This window comes from Miniopterus natalensis, chromosome 4 (assembly GCF_054644295.1).
Source record: "Miniopterus natalensis isolate mMinNat1 chromosome 4, mMinNat1.hap1, whole genome shotgun sequence".
NCBI classification, from domain to species: Eukaryota; Metazoa; Chordata; class Mammalia; order Chiroptera; family Miniopteridae; genus Miniopterus; species Miniopterus natalensis.
In genome coordinates, this window is record NC_142084.1 from 16,522,357 (window position 1) to 16,539,581 (window position 17,225).

At 48.2% G+C, this 17,225-nt stretch overlaps 1 protein-coding gene and 1 long non-coding RNA gene across 5 annotated transcripts in view; one reads left to right on the forward strand and one right to left on the reverse strand.

The window, feature by feature from the left end:
- Nucleotides 1-4,064, forward strand: part of PFDN1 (prefoldin subunit 1) — a 67,128-nt gene extending 63,064 nt beyond the window's left edge. Inside the window, exons 5-6 of one of the 4 annotated variants that reach the window (XM_087816335.1) lie at nucleotides 97-808; nucleotides 1,210-4,064. The gene's annotated coding sequence lies outside the window, so the exon portion shown is untranslated. Of the gene's footprint in view, nucleotides 1-96 lie in introns of all 4 variants that reach the window. The other 3 variants (XM_087816337.1, XM_087816336.1, XM_016214137.2) reach the window with 3 other exon arrangements.
- Nucleotides 4,065-7,540: 3,476 nt separating this feature from the next.
- LOC148093201 (uncharacterized) overlaps nucleotides 7,541-17,225 on the reverse strand; it is a 41,279-nt gene continuing 31,594 nt past the window's right edge. Inside the window, exon 3 of the long non-coding RNA XR_015714388.1 lies at nucleotides 7,541-8,618. This is a non-coding gene — a long non-coding RNA (uncharacterized LOC148093201). The remainder of the gene's footprint in view (nucleotides 8,619-17,225) is intronic.

Here is a 17,225-nt window from a genome sequence, read left to right on the forward strand (position 1 = left end):
TCCTGTAGCTTCAGCTCTGGCCTCATTGTCTCTTCTGTGAAGCTGTGAGTCAGGAGAGGCCATGTCTCCAAGTCTCTGTCCCTCTCTCTGCTTCAGTGTCCTAGGATACCCACTCCAAGGTGGAACAGTCTGGGAGCTGGCCAAGCAGTTCACCTGCCCACCCACATCACTGACTGCCACCCTGCTGATCCAGCATTCAGCGCACCATCCCTCTCCAAACAGTGCTCAGTGTTTGTGGATTGGTGTGGAAAGGGTGAGAGCTTGACCTGTGTGTGGGTCCTTGTTCTAACATCTCCAGAAGCGCAGCTGCCACCATCCTACAAGGGATGCAGTTGCTAGACAAAACCAAGCAGCTATCTCAGCCAAGACCACACATTTTGAGAGACTGATGAGAGAGTCTAGTGAACCCCAGGCCCATCTCACTCAGAGCATCCAGAGGAGGGATGGGACCCAGCCCCCCTCCCTCAGTCACAAGGCCACTTGAACTTAGCCCTGTCTGCCCCAATCAGTTCTATGAAGAGTAGATCTGATAGCAAAATTCTCTATAAACAACAAAAACAGATAAGACACTGTGGCAGTCTGATAAGCAGGACCCCACTGCCATCACCTCCTGTGGCCCTGTCCTTGGGCTAGACCTGCTGGGACCACTAGGACAGGGTTGGCTATAGACCCTGAAACAACTGAGGTATCGTAGACCAAACTGCAGGTGAAACTGACTTGGGGATCACAACTGCCAGTCATTTTCTAGAAGAGGATGCTGAGTTCAAAGAAGGGAAATAACTTGACTGAAGTCACGTAGTAATCAAAGGTAGGTACTTGGCTTGTCGCCCAAACCTTCTGCCTCCTGGCCCCGTGCTCTGCACATCAAGATTAGACACTTCAAATCAGCAGCCTGGCTGCAAGTGACCTGAAATGTGGTTATGTATGCAAGGGCGAAAGGCCTCCTCTCTGCAGGAGGGCGAGATCTACAGTTATGTCCCCAAGAGAGTCAGGGCCCATTGCCTCAGAATGACTTGGGAAATGGAGGGAATTTCAGGGTCCTTCCTGGCAGCCACTTGGCAATCTCCAGGCAGGCGAGTGGGTGTGCTGGCCCAGAACAAGGCACCTCCTGGGGATGGGGGGAGGAGAGGTGACTGGACCCTTCCCCTCAACAGATCTACTCCAGACTTTCCTTGACCACTCACCCCTTGTGTTGCTTCATTGTTTAAGGACAGTATCTATGTACCTGGGCTCTGAAGTGGTGCTTCCTAGGTTCCAATCCTGACACTGCCACTGACAGGACATCTGACCCCAAACAAGTCACAGCTTCCCTTTAACCACAGTCTTCTCACTTGCAAAATGGGAAAAGTAGTGCCTGAGAGCCTACATTTTATGACAAAAACAAGACAATGTAAAGTGCTAGGCCCAGGGCATAGCATAAAGTGGAGGAGGGAGGACACCTTACGGAAGAAACCCCAGAAACACGTTTTCCTATTCTGGGTCTGTGTGTGGAGAGGGGCGCCTGCACCCTGTATTCAGATTCATATTTGTACATGTGGCCCCAGATCACCACGGGATGACAAAAGCGGGGAACTGGCTATCCGTGGTTAACACTGCAGCTCCCAGGGCAAAGGGAAAAAACCACCCCCACCCCGGGGGGGAGGCTGTGTGTACTGGGAGGCAGAACACACAACTTCAACCGTTGAGACCCCTCAGGGACAAGAGAGGGTGAAATGTTTAGAAGCATCTCATTTCCTTAGATAAAGGAAGTAAGGCAACCTTCTCAGTGTGCGCGCGTTCACTGAGCTGCGAGCCTGACCATCACTAAGACAACGTAGACACGTCCGCAGGAAGAACAGCTGTGGAACATAATACGAAAGGATGGTCAAGTTAGAAGGGATGTACGTACTTAGAAGACTGAAAACTGAAGAGTAAGGTGTTTCTCCTTACGCCTTAAAAAAAACAAAGCCAATGGCGTGTGATCAGTCCACAGCTGAATCTCAGAAGTTCCATCAGGACTGGTGGCCTTTTTAATTGACTCAGGAAAGGGACTGAATTTTCTGGGGACAAGAGAGTATCAAGAGGCAGTTCTTCAGTCTGTTTTTTTGGTCTAGGAAAGAAATGCAGAAATGGGGTAAAGGAGCTGATAGCATTTTTGGTCCATGGTCACAGAATATTAAAGTGAAAGGACCAACTTCCTCCCACCCTCTCGCCTCCCAAATGGAGATGCTGCAGAAGCGAAGGTGGCTGAGGAGCCTGAACGGTGTGTGTGAGATCGCACGAGTGCGCATCACTTTCCTCATGGGACACTCAGCGCAGTGCTGGAAGCTGACCAAAGGTACTTTCCAGTAAAGACCTCGCCATTCTACAAGGGGGAAAGTGGAACTCACCCCACTTAAATAACAGAAAATAAGCGCCCCCCCGCCCCCCCAAACACACACTAGCACCAACAAAAGACGTCAAAACCGGGGCCCACATCCCTGCTACTGACTCGGGAGCTGGGCAGATCCCAGCTGAGGTCCTGGCCCTGTTTTCATTGCTAGGTGACCTCGGGTAAGCGGCTTGACCTCGTGGAGCCTCTGCTTCCTCCTCTCTAGGAAGGACAGACATCTGTGGAAACTATTGCCTTACATAACTTGGGAAAATGAGGACAAAGGTATTAAGAAGAAAAAACAGGTCTGTTCACAAATGGGAAAGTTTCATCGTGGGGATTCTTAGTGGGATCACACAGTACATTTCAAATGTCATCCTTCATAATTTGATACACATTCACTGTTTATGTCCATACAACTTAAGAACTGAAGTGCCAGGCATCCTGGTGCAGCATCTACATTTGTGATTGCTGGCCTGGCAGCACGCACCCAAGGCCCAGAGTACAGGGTCCTGCACATTCACAAACACGCCTTGGCTGACAGGAGGGTTGAACAGCTTTGGGGTAGGGTCCGGTCTATCCAGATGAGTTTATAAAATGACTTATAATTTTAGTATTTATAAATCTGAGGAGAAGACTGAGAGCCTCATGCTGGTGAGAGAAGCAGCCACCAAAAGGCAACCTCAGATGGCTTACTAAGGCGACAGACCCACTTCTGTGGCACATGACTTTGGAGAATAATCTCATATACCCAGAGGGGAAGAGACACCTTAGAAGAGCCTGTTTATTGTTTCGTTTGGAGAGTAGAAAGCAGTTTTTCCTCTACTCTGAAGCCAGCCACGAGACAGAGGGGATGGTAGGGCAATAGCGGGCAGGAGTACATAGGATGAGAGCACCACAGGCGATTCCCAGGCACCGCACTGTTCTGCCGGGAGTCTGTACCATTCCCTCAGACAGAAACCATGGGTGTGAGTGGGGAAAGATGTCCCCATAAAGGTAAAGGGGGGAGAGGGGTCAAGTATAAGCCCAACGTCAGGTGACACTGCTACAGCAGAAGGGAGGACGCAACTCACTGTATCATGAATATATTTCTAATACAGTTTTTGGAGAAATAAGTATGAGCGGGGCTGCTATGCCAGGCAGAAGAAATTAAGGAAAATCCAGAGGAAAAAAAACCTGATCCTGCCCAGAACACAACAGTTCTATGACCCTGTGGCAGGGGAGTAACGACCTCGAGGCACAGATCCTCTAAGGGCTGGCAAACCAGTGCAGCCTTGCTCACAAACTGCTCAGAAGCTGCGACTCATGGACACCAAGGCTGTGAATGATGGTGGCCTACCTGACCCAGAGCATGGCCTGGCCCACAAGCCCCTCGTCATGCTAGTCATCTTTTCATGGCTGTTCTGTGTGATGTAGCCCCCACCTCATTTACTTCCAAACTTCAAAGGACACCAAAGTCATCAGCCACGAGCTGGGGCTTTGACTCTGGAGTAAGCACAACATAGCAAAGGAGGGGCAGAGCAGGCTGCCTTGTGTCCTGAAAGGTTACGCACGTAAGTGAGCAAGTAATCCCACTGAAATACCCATCGGGCCCCGTAATGATATGTTGATTTAATCCAATTCTAATCAAAAGCTCAGCAGTATTTTTTGTAACTAAGCTGATTCTAAAATTTGTAGAAAGGCAAGAGAACTAAATAAACAATTTTGAAAAAGATCGAAGTTGGAGGGGTCCCACTACCTTATTTTAAGTAAGATTTAATATAAAGCTACAGCAGTCAAGACGGTATGGTCCTGGCAAAAGGACAGACAGATCAAGGAAGTGGAATGGTCAGCTGATGTTGGATGACAATGCAAAAGCAATTCAATGGAGAAAGGGTGGTCTTTTCAAACAAATGTTGAAAAAATTGGCATGCAAAAAACTAAAAAACCTCAACCATCTTAAACCTCACATTTTATATAAAAATTAACCCAGAGTGGATCATGGATTTATTTTTTTTTAATCCTCACCCAAGGATATTTTTTCCATTGCTTTTTTTTTTTGGCGGGGGGAGAGGGGGAGAAACATCCATGTGAGAGAGAGACATTGATTGGTTGCCTCCCACATGGGGCCAGGGATCAAACCTGCAACAGAGGTACATGCCCTTGGCTGGAATCGAACCCAGGACCTTTCAGTCCATAGGCTGATGCTCTAACCACTGAGCCACACCGGCCAGGGTGTGGATCATAGGTTTAGATGTAAAACATAAAACTAAAAAAAAACCCCACAAAAACAGAAGAGAATCTTCATGACCTGGGATTAGGCAAAGAGTTCTCAGACCTGAAACAAAGGTATGCTCTAGAAAAGAAAAAGATTTAGTCAAAATTTAAAACTTTGGTTCTGTGGAAGACACTGTTAAGGGGATCATCTCCAACAAAGGACTTGTATTTAGAATTAATATTAAAGACTCAGAACTCCACAGGAAGGGAACTCAATTTAAAAGTGGGCAAGAGGCTTGAACAGACACCAAAGAGTAGATACAAGGAGGGAAAGCAAGCCCATGACATCATCATCAGGCATTTAAAATATGCAAATTAAACCACAAAGAGATACTATTACACCTAGGAGAATGGCTACATGGAAAAAATACAAGTAGAGGTGAGGATACAGAGCAACCAGAACTCATTCCCCTCACTGGTAGGAATACAAATGGTACCGCCGCTCTGGAAATCAATAGCAGTTTCCTAAACACATTCTTAGTCATATCCAGAAATTCCACTCTTGGGTATTCCATTCCCCTCAGAGATGAAAATTATGTTCACAGAAAACCCTGCACATAAATTTATAATCGCCAAAAAAGTGGAAATAACCAGGCAATAAGGTACCCTCCAGATCTCAACAGGATACACCAGCAATTACACCCCGATTCCGCTTGTGAGGCAGCATCCCTGGAGGATATTCCAGGGCAACCCATCCAGCCTGAACCTCCCTGGGCTTGGCCAAATGTACTGGGAAATCTGAAAAGACCAAAGGCTTTCAAATGTACTATTCCTCAGGTCCCCGGGGTTCCATAAAAAGGTAGGGGACGGTACATTCTTGCCTCAACTGCAGTTCCACAGTATGTTTCCCATACTGGAATTGTATGTGGTTTCATTTGAAAACATTAGAAAAATCAGAAAACTATCAGTAAGTCTGAAATGGTAGTCATGAAGGACCTACACTGTTGCTGTTTAGCAGGGTGTCCGCAGAGTAGGGATGGTCATGTGCTTGGCTATCTACATGATGGACCCTCCAACCACCACTCCAGGGGACACATTCTGCTTGAGGAGCAGTATCTTCTCTGTCTAGATTCAAAGCTGAGGAACATTAGCCTGATTCCCTTACTTGGTGTCTGGACTTTCTAGAACTTAACGTTTCATTGCATGCCTCTCTCCAGCTCTTTGTACCTCTGAGCTTGTCTCTTTCACGCCTACGCACATGCCTGCCTTCCTCCGGACCTGAGGAGCCCTGTCTCTGGTCCTAGCAGTCCCACCTTCCTCTATTGGTGTCCTTCACAGAACAGGAACCGGAGAGAAGTCCACCCCTCCTTGGTAATAGTGTGGCTAAGTCCAATAGACATTTCTGAGTCTTACCTTACATGGCCTCCTAGCAACATTTGATGCCACTGATCACTCCTTGCTTAAATTCTCCTCTCCATTCTCAGGACACCCCATTTCCTGGTTTTCCATCTCTGACTCACTGCAGGTCCATCGCCTACAGGTCCACTTCAGTTTTCCTTAAAGCTCAGACCTACGTGCCACCTTTTCTTTTCTCCATATTTCTACCCAACTTGATCTCATTCGCTCCCACAGTTCCAGTTACCACCAATATGCCAATGTTTCCCTCGTTTATATCTCCAGCCTGAGCTCTCCTCTGAGCTCCAAGCTTACATGACATCTCCACTTGAATGTCTAATTGTCACCTTGATACCTTGATCTAACATGTTCAGAGCTCAACTTCATTTTCTTCCTCCAAACCAAACATGGTTCCTATTTTTGTTTCCAACCTCCACAAATACCACCGGCAGGCACCTACTTCCAGTCAAAAGCCCAGGAGTCATCCCCGACTCCTTCCTTCAATCCCTATACCCACTCCATTACCAAGTCCTGCTGATTTCACTTCCAAATATTTCAAATGCACTCAGGTCTCTCCATCACCACCATGCGAACTTGAGCCCCCTTCTAAACCATTCTCCACATGGATGCCAAAGGGCTCTCTCAAAATGCAAATTTGATGTCACCCCTTTTTTTGAACTCTTCAGTGGCTTCCTACCACTCACAGGACAAAGATCAAAACCCCTAACCGGGGCTCCTGCCTGTTTCTCATCTATTCCCCAACATCCAATCGCTCCCGGCCACACCGATTCTACTTTCTCAGATGAGCCATGTTCTCTCTTGCCATTGGGCCTTTGCACCTGCTCTTCCTACAACCATTTTGCCTATTAACACTCATCTTTCAGATCCCTCCCAGACTATGTAAGCTGGTCCCTTTTATGTTTTCATAGCAATACATATCTTCTCTTCATAGGAAAATAGACTGTCAATTATTACCTGTGGGGTTATTTAATGTCTGGTTCCCTCCCTACAGTGTCAGCCCCATGAGGGCGGAGATGGGGTCTGTTCCATGTGGTCCATCACCTGATACACTGGAGCTGTTCAGTGTTTACTGAATGAATGTGGGTTCTTGTAGACTGAGGGTGCTTCCCTCGGAATATGCAAGGGGCAGATTGATGAAATGCTCCTTCCAATTTAAAGTGCCCCAAGCCTGGCTGGAGTGGCTCAGTGGTTGAGTGTCGACCCATGAACCAGGAGGTCACAGTTAGATTCCAGGTCAGGCACATGCCTGGGTTGCTGGCTCGATCTCCAGTAGGGGGCGTGCAAGAGGCAGCCAATCAGTGATTCTCATCATTAATGTTTCTCTCTCTCTCTCTCTCCCTCTCTCTAAAAACGAATAAAAGCATATTAAATTTTTTTTTTTTAAATATAGTGCCCCAAGGTGATGCTGTGATAAAACTGGGTTAGAATCTTCTAATATGTGACCCGCTGCAGTGAATAAGTTATTTTCACCAAAAATGTATTTTTTAAAAAGCAATTAATTCACAGTAGCATTAAAACTATAACGTACCCTAGAAGAAATCCAATTTAAAAACCAACAAAGGATATGCAAAAGCTATATGAAGAAAATTATATGACTTTATTGAAGGATTTAAAAGAAGGCAAATAAGTGGAGAGATAGCATGTTCATGATAGGAAGACAATCCTGTAAATACGTCAACTCTTTCCCCAATTACTCTGTAAAGTACATGTCATCCCAGTTAAGGCCAAACATGGCGGTTTTCTATAGAAACTGACACTCACCCTAAAATCCAGATTAAAGAGTGAAAGGCAAAGAACAGCCAAATCTAAGGAGGAAAAATGGGCATGTGCTGGGGCTGGAAAAGATACTGAGCAAACCAGACTTCTGTTTCTACATGGAAGCTGCCCAGTTGCATATGGAAACTTGGTATATGATGAATCTCTTTTCAAACCAATGGGTAAAGGATGACCTAATCAATACATGGTGTTGGAACTATCAAAATGGAAAAAGAAAACCAGAACCTTACCCTATACTATGATTAAAAATAAACTTAGGTGGACTAAAGATTCACTACGAAAATTTTTAGAAGAAAATACAGGCTTATCTTTATGATCTTAGATTATTTTTTAAAGACTAAAACACACAAAGCATGAAGGAAAGATTGATAAATATGACATTTAAATAAGAAAGGCTGAGAAAGAAGATATTTAAAAACCTACAAAAGTAACAAATATTATAGTGTGTGGAATATTTTAACACTCCCTACAAATCAGTAAGAAAAGACAGAGAAATGGGGGGGGGCTAAGAAGATATAAGAGCAATTAAAAAGATTTGTAAAAGCAAATCACCAAAATTATATATTTTTATGTTCAAGGTCACTAGTAATTAGGGAAGGTAAGTTGGAAGAGTGAGATACCATTTCACACCCACCACAGGTGCTAAAATTTAAAAGTCTGTAGATTAGGCATTTTTCAAAGAAAGAAAAAATGGAAATCATGCAGCACTAGTTGTTTATTCCAGTTGTAGGAGGCAGAACGCCTGGAGGAAGCACTTGGGTCTTGGCTGCTCAGTCCAAGTTGTCCAGGAGGCAGCAGCAGCAGAGGGCGGCCCAGCATGCAGCCAAGGCTGCCTGACACCCTGTGTCGTCCTTCTTCCTTTCCCGTTCCAACACGTACACTGGGGGCAGGGGAGGGGCAGGGGTGGGATAGGGAGGGGAGGGGAAGGGCAGGGGAGAGGGAGGGGCAGGGGTGGGATAGGGAGGGGAGGGGAAGGGCAGGGGAGAGAGAGACCCAGTCAGGGGGCAATATGAGCAGCAGTATCCTGTGCTGATAGAACTTAGCACACAATCAGTGGAGACATGTTGGCTGTCTCCCTCCCTCTCCAGACTGCTGCTCCACCAGGGTGGGAGCCACGCCTACCTGGTTCACTGGTCCAGTCCCACGCCAGTGTCTGGCACACCATTTCTTGAATGTGTAAATAAAGGTGACATCTGCTCGGCAACTGTTAGACCACTGTTTCTTGCCACCTCCCCTTCTCTGAAACCCAAACCAGCACCTTTCTTGATGTTTGACCAGTGATCCAGTTTGCAGTGAGCCCAGGCCTGGCGTGGCAGGACTGGCTGAAAGCTTTATACATTATCTCATTTAATCCTCACAACAGCGCTGTGTTACTATCACCATTTAAAACTCTCAACACTTTTTGAATGAGTGTGAACTAGTAGAAACCCTCTGAAAGAGAATGGTGGGGGGGGGTACACATAACTTTGACCATGAAAATCTGTATCTAGGATACAGATTTTTCTGTAAAAATAATTCTCCCAGTGTTCAAAGATAGGTGTACATTGCGATTGCTGCTGTATCAAAAGAACCCCAAACTAGCAATAACCTCAATGTCAAGTGGAGGCTGATTGCTAAATCACTGCATACCGCATTGTAGAATACGGATCAGCCATGAAAAAGAACGAGGTGGCTCTTTCCTGCTGCCAATAAATTAAGCGAGGGAAAAAGCACGGTATACAGCAGTGAACTGTCTTACTTGCACAATGAAAGGATATACACACAAACACATATACACACAAGGTTCTGAAAGAATACAAGAAACTTAGAGGTCAGGGTGTGGGGAGAAGTAGAGGCTTTTACTGTACAGTTTACATTTTTCTCTGATTCCAGAGCCACACTCAAAGCTGGGCCTCTTCTAGCCTCTGCCACAAGTACTAGCTCCAGGGGCTTTGGGAGTAGGTGGCAATGTCCGGACTGGGCTCCCTGGTGGAACTGGCCTCACTCCTGGACTGCCTTCCCATGTCATTGTTACCTAGACACCACCCTCGGCCCAGCTCCACCTAACCTGTGCTCCCAGTTATTCTTGCTCCTCTCGTGGCCTGATCTGGCCCCTGTGACCTGGAGTCCCTATCACATGTGCCTTCCATGCGATTCTGACACCTCCCTCAGCCTTGTTGGCTTTCAACCCTGGGCAAATGCTGGGCCCCTCCCTGCAGCTCAGAGACCAGAGCTGCCCCGCATTGGGCATTTCCTAAGGTTGAGCCCCGTGAGGCAGGGAACCAGCCCACTGCCAGGGTTCCTTTTGCATGTCCCCCCTTCTAGTCATACCAGCTGGCGGCATTTCAGAATTTACCAAACCAACCCCAGCCTCTTCACTTCTCCCCTTTGGGTTTGGTTTAGGTTTGAGCAGGTAGTCAGGAGCCCACCTGAGCTGGGTCCTGGAGAAAGAGGGCTCCAAGGGAGCAGGTACAGTCAGTATCTGCTTCTGCAAACCCTAAGGGTTCAATGGTCTTCCAGGAGCCACCTTCAGGTCCCTCAGCAGCCCCCACTCCCCCGTCTCTGCTCGCCTGTCAGGGCAAACATCAGGCACTTCTCTCCCTTCCTCAGCAGGGTCCCTCTGTTTGCGAGGCCCCACACTGCTGCTATCCACCTCTGCCAGCCTGTCCCCTCAATGGTTCCTGTGTCAGGAAAGTCAGTGCCTACTCATCTGACCCTGAAAGCAGTGCCTACCCCACCCCTTGGCCTATTTTTGACACTGGCAACACTCATTGGGCGCATTGCCTCCTTTGTCCTGGAAATAACCCCTCCACATTTCTGCTCGGCTCTGCACACCCCCCTTCCCCCCCCGATTGCTGGGACATGGACCAAAGCCTCCTCCGCCTAGGCACCTGCCTGCTGCTCCTAGACTCAACCTTCATCATTCTTTTCATTGTCATCAGATGAAGTCTGTAAAGCCCCACACTTTCACAGTCCCACTGTACAGAGGAGGTAACTGCATGAGGGGCTCCATGGTGTGGCCAGAATCAACTAGAAGGTGGCATTCACATGTCAGTTTTTTGTTTGTTTTTTAATGTAAGTACACACATTTTAATTTATTCTTAACAATATTGATTTTGAGAGAGAGAGGAAGACAAAGAGAAACCTTGACATGAGAGTGAAACATCGATTTGCTGCCTCCTGCACACCTCCTACCAGGGATTGATCCTGCAGCCCAGGCATGTGCCTGACCCGGAATTGAATCAGCAACCTTTTGGTGTACAGGGTGAAGCCCAACCAACTGAGCCACACCAGCCAGGGCAATAATATATTTATATTTTAAAAACAGCATGTATACACATGACTAAACAGCAGGCTCACGCTTGCAGATCTAGCCACGCTGGTAAGCATATTTCCACTGTTCTAAACTGTCCTTCATGGCACTCTTTTGCTCAAAACCATCTGGGCTCCTCCTTCCTACACTTTCTCCTTGGCCACCTGGACTCTTTACAGCCAGATTGCATGGATCCCATGGGTCTGTATCCAGCCACGATCAGCAACTCCCGCTACCTAGCCCTACCTGTAAGGGCCTCAGGTCGTTCACAGCCAAATTCCCTTCCTTTTTGCAATACCCGGATCAACCTACAAGGAAGGCTGCCTCTCAGCACAGCACAGCTCAGCCCTGACAGCCTCACGCAGCAGAGCTCCTATCAGGAGACTTCTGAGTGCTCTTTGGGAAGCTCTTTTCAGGAGTCAGGGAAGCCAATTCTAGGCACATGCACAGTGTGAAGGCTAGTACTTGGCTGACTAATAATCCAAAGAAAAGTGTTAATTCCATGTGCTGGAATTCTGGACTTCAAGCACCAAGGCCTGGAGGTGGTAGTTGCAGAACTCTGGTCTCTGAAAAGCTGGGTGAGGACAGCTTTGCTGTAAGGAGGCAGGAGCCAACTTGGGCTATATTCACAGCAGACACAGAGCCGTCCTGAACCCCCAGCAGCGCTGAGGGTGGCAGTGTGCAAGGTGGGCATCAGCACATCCCTCTGGGGGTCAGAGACTGCCCCGCCCTTCAACACACAAAATGACAAGCTGCAGGGGGCACTAGCTGTGCTCTCAGAAAAGCTCTGTCCCACATCCCCAGACCTCCTCCTTACCAAAGCTGGCCCCAGGAACATCTCTTCCCAGAAACCCAAGGTTCAGCCAGAAGCAGTGTGAGTTAGTGAGTGTGTGTGTGTGTGTGTGTGTGTGTGTGTGTGTGTGTAGGGCAGATAGGCAGCGGGTTCTCATCAGATTCTGGGGAGAAGCAGGGAAGGAACCCTCCCTACCTGATACTCCAATCCAGAGCACAATTCCCAGACACTGTTCTGATTTAGTGGGAGAAACCACAATTAGGATTTCAGAAGAGAGATTTTAATAAGACACATCAAATTGGATTTGACAGGCTCACCTACTCACTGGCCATGTAACCTTGGGAAAGTGACCACCTCTCTTTGCCTCAGTTTTCTCTGCTGTTAAGTAGGGGGCAATATTAGTAATCTATACTCCACAGGGTTGCTGGGAAAATTAAGAGGTCAGACATGTAAAATACTTAGCAGTGCCTAGCACATTGTAAAGCGGTCAATGTTTTCATTGATGTTATTACTATTATTCAAATGACAATGACCCTTTAGGGGGAACTCTCCCCCTGACTGAGTAAAGAGTGGGCCTCTTGTAGACAGACCCAGTCAGGTAGAATGGAGGGGGGCTCACCCGGACTCTGGGGAGAAGCCTTGGAAATAAGCAAGAGGAGAGGAGGCAGAATAGGCTGTTCTGGGAGCAAAGGGCCTGCACGACTAGTGAGGCCTTCATTCTTTGGGGGTAACAGAGGGCCAGCCTGAGGGAGCAAGGGAAGAGAGCCAGCCAGGCCCCCATCTCCAGGAGACCCACGGCCGGAGAACATAAGCATGCTGGAGGGTGAACTGCCAGGAACTCAGGGTCCTGCCCCCACCTCAACTCATGTGCACACACACAGTCCCTTCACCTTGCGTTTGGCCTCAACCAAGCACATGGCATCAGAACCCAGGTCCAGGGTTGGGGAGACATGGTCACATCCTTGAGAAGTGTGACTGTGTAGTTCAGACAGGGCTCAGGACAGAGCAGCACCCAGGGCAGGAGACAGGGAATTGATATACTGAGCCTGTGACAGAAGAGGGACCCAGCTAGCACCAGAACCAACAGGACAGCAACAGAGGCTGTGACCCAAGTGCCACAGACAGACCTGCATCCTGCCTAGTGACAACCCGCCACATGCACTGAAGGCCCAGGTGCCTCAGGCTCTGTGGCTACTCACCCTGGCAGGAAACCGCACAGTGGGTCTCTCAGGCACCCGCCTAAACCATCTGCCACTTCTTAGCTTCCCCAGCACACTGACACCGGTGAACAGAGACATCAGCCAGCTTCCAGGAGCTGGAAGAGCACCCTTCAAACAACCTTTCTTCTCTCCCTGCCAGAGGAGTGGCTCGCCTGCCCCAGGGCAGAAAAGTGTCCCCTCTCATCCATGCTGGCTACAGGACAGCTGTCTGATTCATTAGTGGGCCCCTCCCAGGGTTTAGGTCGGAAACCTCGCCTGAGGCTGGTTCGCTGTGTGAAAGGCTTTTCCACACCCGACACAGACCTTTCTGCTCCTCTGAGAAGCATCTATCTGCTGTCTGGCGAACTCCTGCCTTCATCTTTCAGCATCTAAAACCCAAATAAGGCAACCGGCAGGGGACTAAAACGGCGGTCATCGCACTAGACATGTGCGTGGGCCTTCACTCATCCCCAGCTCAGGCTCGTCTGCACGCCTCCTTCCTTCTTGGCTCCGGCTCCTGTTCAGCTGGCCCCCACTTGGGCCCCCTTCGCCTCTCTAATCTCCAGTGTCTTGACCTGTAAAAAGCGGGGTTGGTAGTGGCATCTGCAGTGAGGCTCCAAAGAAATGAAGATGCGTTGGCAACAAGTATCACTTGACTCCTGTCCTATCCCCTCCCGACCCCTGCAGCCCTGTGCCTGAGCCGTAGAAGGCAACAGTCAGCGTGAGAAGAGAGAAAAAGGTAGCAGAGGCTCCCTCCTCCTCCGCATGCCGAGCTGGAGGGTACCTGCACCGAGGCTCCCAGCAAGTCCTCAGAGAAGCCTCCCCGACTGAGTCCAGCCCATCAATATGGTTCTGACTCTGAACTGCTGCTACCACACTATCACTACGATCTTTCGAAAACAGCTGAAGAAATATCAAGCAGCCCTTAAGAAGAATGTGGCACCGAGACAGAAGTGGGCCCAAGGGAAGTCTTCAGATGAAAAAGGTGGGCTACAGAACAGTACATGTTGTAAAGCGCCCAGAACAGAGCTTTGGGGTACACACGAAACTTCCCCTTCGTATGCCAGCAAGGTTTTCACTCGTGTGCCTGGAACAGAGCGAGAAAATAGGACTGTCTCAGAAATGGCTGGTTTATCACCAGGGTTTCTAACCGCCCCAACCAGACTAGGAGCTCAAGTGCAGGGTACAGGTCTTCTCCACGAGCTGCTCCACATGGCCCGAAACACCCGGAGGGCAGCACGGGGTGGACAGGAACTAGGAGCACGCGGGGGCAGTCAGCACGCAGCACCAAAAGCCTTCTAGGCAGGGACAGGTAGCTATAGTGGGCAGTGACAGAGACAGGGTCCCTGGCCTACTCATAAGGTCATGTGGCCCACAGTCTAGGTCCTCACCATATCATGGGCTCAAAGTCTACTGAGGCGCTGGTGATGGTTCTTAGTGTCCTTCACCATGCAGAAGAGGTTGGAGTTGGCTCATCTGTGAGTTTGGAGAATTTCTAATAAGAAATTAACGTAGAGAATAACCACATGCCCATCAAGGTAAGAATTTCACAACCAGCCATGTCCACTTCCTAAGTGGTCTGGCAAATACAGAGGGGTGCCAACCGAAGGAAGTCTTTTCCAAAGGCAGAGAGACATCCATGTCAGGACAGCTAAATCCATCAAAAGCCCATTATCCCCGGGTGTGTCCACCTCACCAATCTGAGGGCCTTAAGACTGTTCTAAGCTGATGCAGGGCAAACCAGACCTCATGGCAACTCTGAATGCCAAGGTATTTCAGAAAAAGATTCTACTTTCCCTAGGAAAAAAATTACATATAATTCTAATCATGCTAACTGTTATGTAAGAACTGGATGAAATGAAAACAGATGACAAGAACCAGCAGACATGGAAGGAACTACCATGCCTGCACAAAGCTTCCGCGAGTGTAAGACAAGTAGCCTCTGCCTCGGCTATCAGTGGGCTCAGGGTTTTAGGTCCCAAGACAGCCTTGTCCTAGTCTGGGCACAAGGCCAAAAGATCAGCCTGACTGGGTCAGGAGGGGCAAAGTCAGTGACAGCCTGCAACCCCTAAAGCCAGCCAGCTGGTATAAGGTGCGGTGCCTAGTGCCATGCCCACCTCCGAGTGACAAGGGTGCCCCCACAATCACAACTAAGTGTTGTCAATGGCAGGTAAAATATAAAACTGGAATTGTAACGCTGTGAAAGCCTATCAAGTGTCAAAATGAAATATGATGTTACAAGTAACCAGTTATGGTTACGTTGGAGTCTAAAATTAGATGGTGAGTAAAGCTGACTTGGTCTGCAGGTCTAGCCCTCGGTGGAGAAGGGTGATTCATCAGAAACCGACCTTCAAACACCTTGCTCTTGTGTTTGAAAGCTCTTACCCAAAAGAACTGAAAGCAGGGACTCGAACAGGTATTTGTTCATAGCCCTGTTCATAGTAGGATATTCACAAGAGCCAAGAGGCGGAAACAACCCAGTGTCCATTGATGGATGAGTAAACAAAATGTGGTCTATACATACAAATGGAATATTTAGCCTTAAAAAGGAAATAAGTTCTGACCCAAGCTACAACATGGGTGAACCTTCAAGACATTATGCTAAGTGAAATAAGCCAGACACAGGAGGCAAATACTATAGGATTCCGCTTTTATGAGGTACTGAGAGCAGTCAGATTCACAGACAGAAAGTATGGTTGCCAGGGGCTTGGGAGGGGGGTTAATGTTTAATGGGTATGGAGTTTCAATTCTGGGATATTCAAGTGACAGTTGCATAACAATGTGAATGTAAAATGCCACTGGACTGTATACTTAAAAATGGTTAAAATGATAACTTTTATGTTATCAGTATTTTACCATACCCACAAGAACCCTACATCGTGTCCTCTGCTTACTCCTCAGGATCCTGGATACCTGACACCCTAAGGAGGAAAGACACTAGGGCTGAGCCTCACAGCAGCAACACTCTGTCTGCCCGTGGCTCAGGCACATTCTGTTCCGCAGCAGTTTCAGATCTTCGGTTTGGTAGCGTGAATTAACCCTGCAGTCCCCTGGGGCCAGCCTGGACTCTAGCCAGCTCAAGGTACATCGTAGTTACCCAGAAGTGCACTCTGCCTGCCTGTGTGCCCACTTGCGCCCCTGCCCGGAGACTCTCAGACTGCTCCAGCTATCTCACAAGCCGGGATGTGCTGAAGGAGAAAGGAGCCGCTGTTGCTGACACACTGCTGGGTCTCTCTCCCCGCTCACATGCTCACTTCTCATTTTCCTGACACAGCCAACCCTGCAGGGGATTCCAGGAATAAAAGACATCTTCCCCAACTCAGGCAGCTCACAGACCACTTGGAAAAAGAGCCAAAGTCCTATTGAGGGAGCGGAGCGCACACTGTTTGGGACCAATGATAAACATGACTAGATTAAAAATCAGGGCAGATCCTTACAGTGAGCTAAGGACAGAGGAGTGTTGATCTTATTACTGCCCTGTTCTCCTTTCTCTCCCCTTATGCTAACACAAGGAAATTTAAAAAACGATGGCTAGTGAGTGGCTCACTCAGAAATGGACATCATTGGAGATTGGCCCTGGCTGCGACAGCCAGCTCCTGCAGCCCTGGCTTCTCCTCACTGATAGAGGCATCATGGCCTGACTCCCCTCGCCCCAAGGAGGGATGGTGGGATGATGATTACTGCACGATCTGTTATTTCATACCCTGCTGAGCAGAAGGAATGATGCTTGGAATCATGAGAACAGAGCAATGAGAGAAAAGGCAAGAGTAGTAACAAAAATAGACTCAGAAACCACAGATTCCCAATGTCAGTGAGTGGCCCCTGAATATAAGATGACTGCCATGATTTTGGAAGCTAAATAGAAATAAGAAAACTATCATTTTCATGGCTTTCAGGTATTAGATTGCAGGGAAAAAACGGAGAGGTTACTTTGAGGGGAGCTGGCTCTTTGGAACTTGCCCAAGTGGGCAGAGATCACCAAGGAGGTAGCTGTTGGGTTCTACCAGTTGGTGTCCAGGCACAGACAGGCACAGGCTGCTCTGTTATCGGCAATATTAGTGTGACTCACACTGAGTGCCGGCCTCCGGAGTCTCGTTCAAACAGTACCCGCTGGGTTTTTTAACAATGCAAATACTGCCATATCGTTTTTACCGAACACAAAGTGTGTTGTTATCTTAGGTACACAGACCACAACTGGCTTCA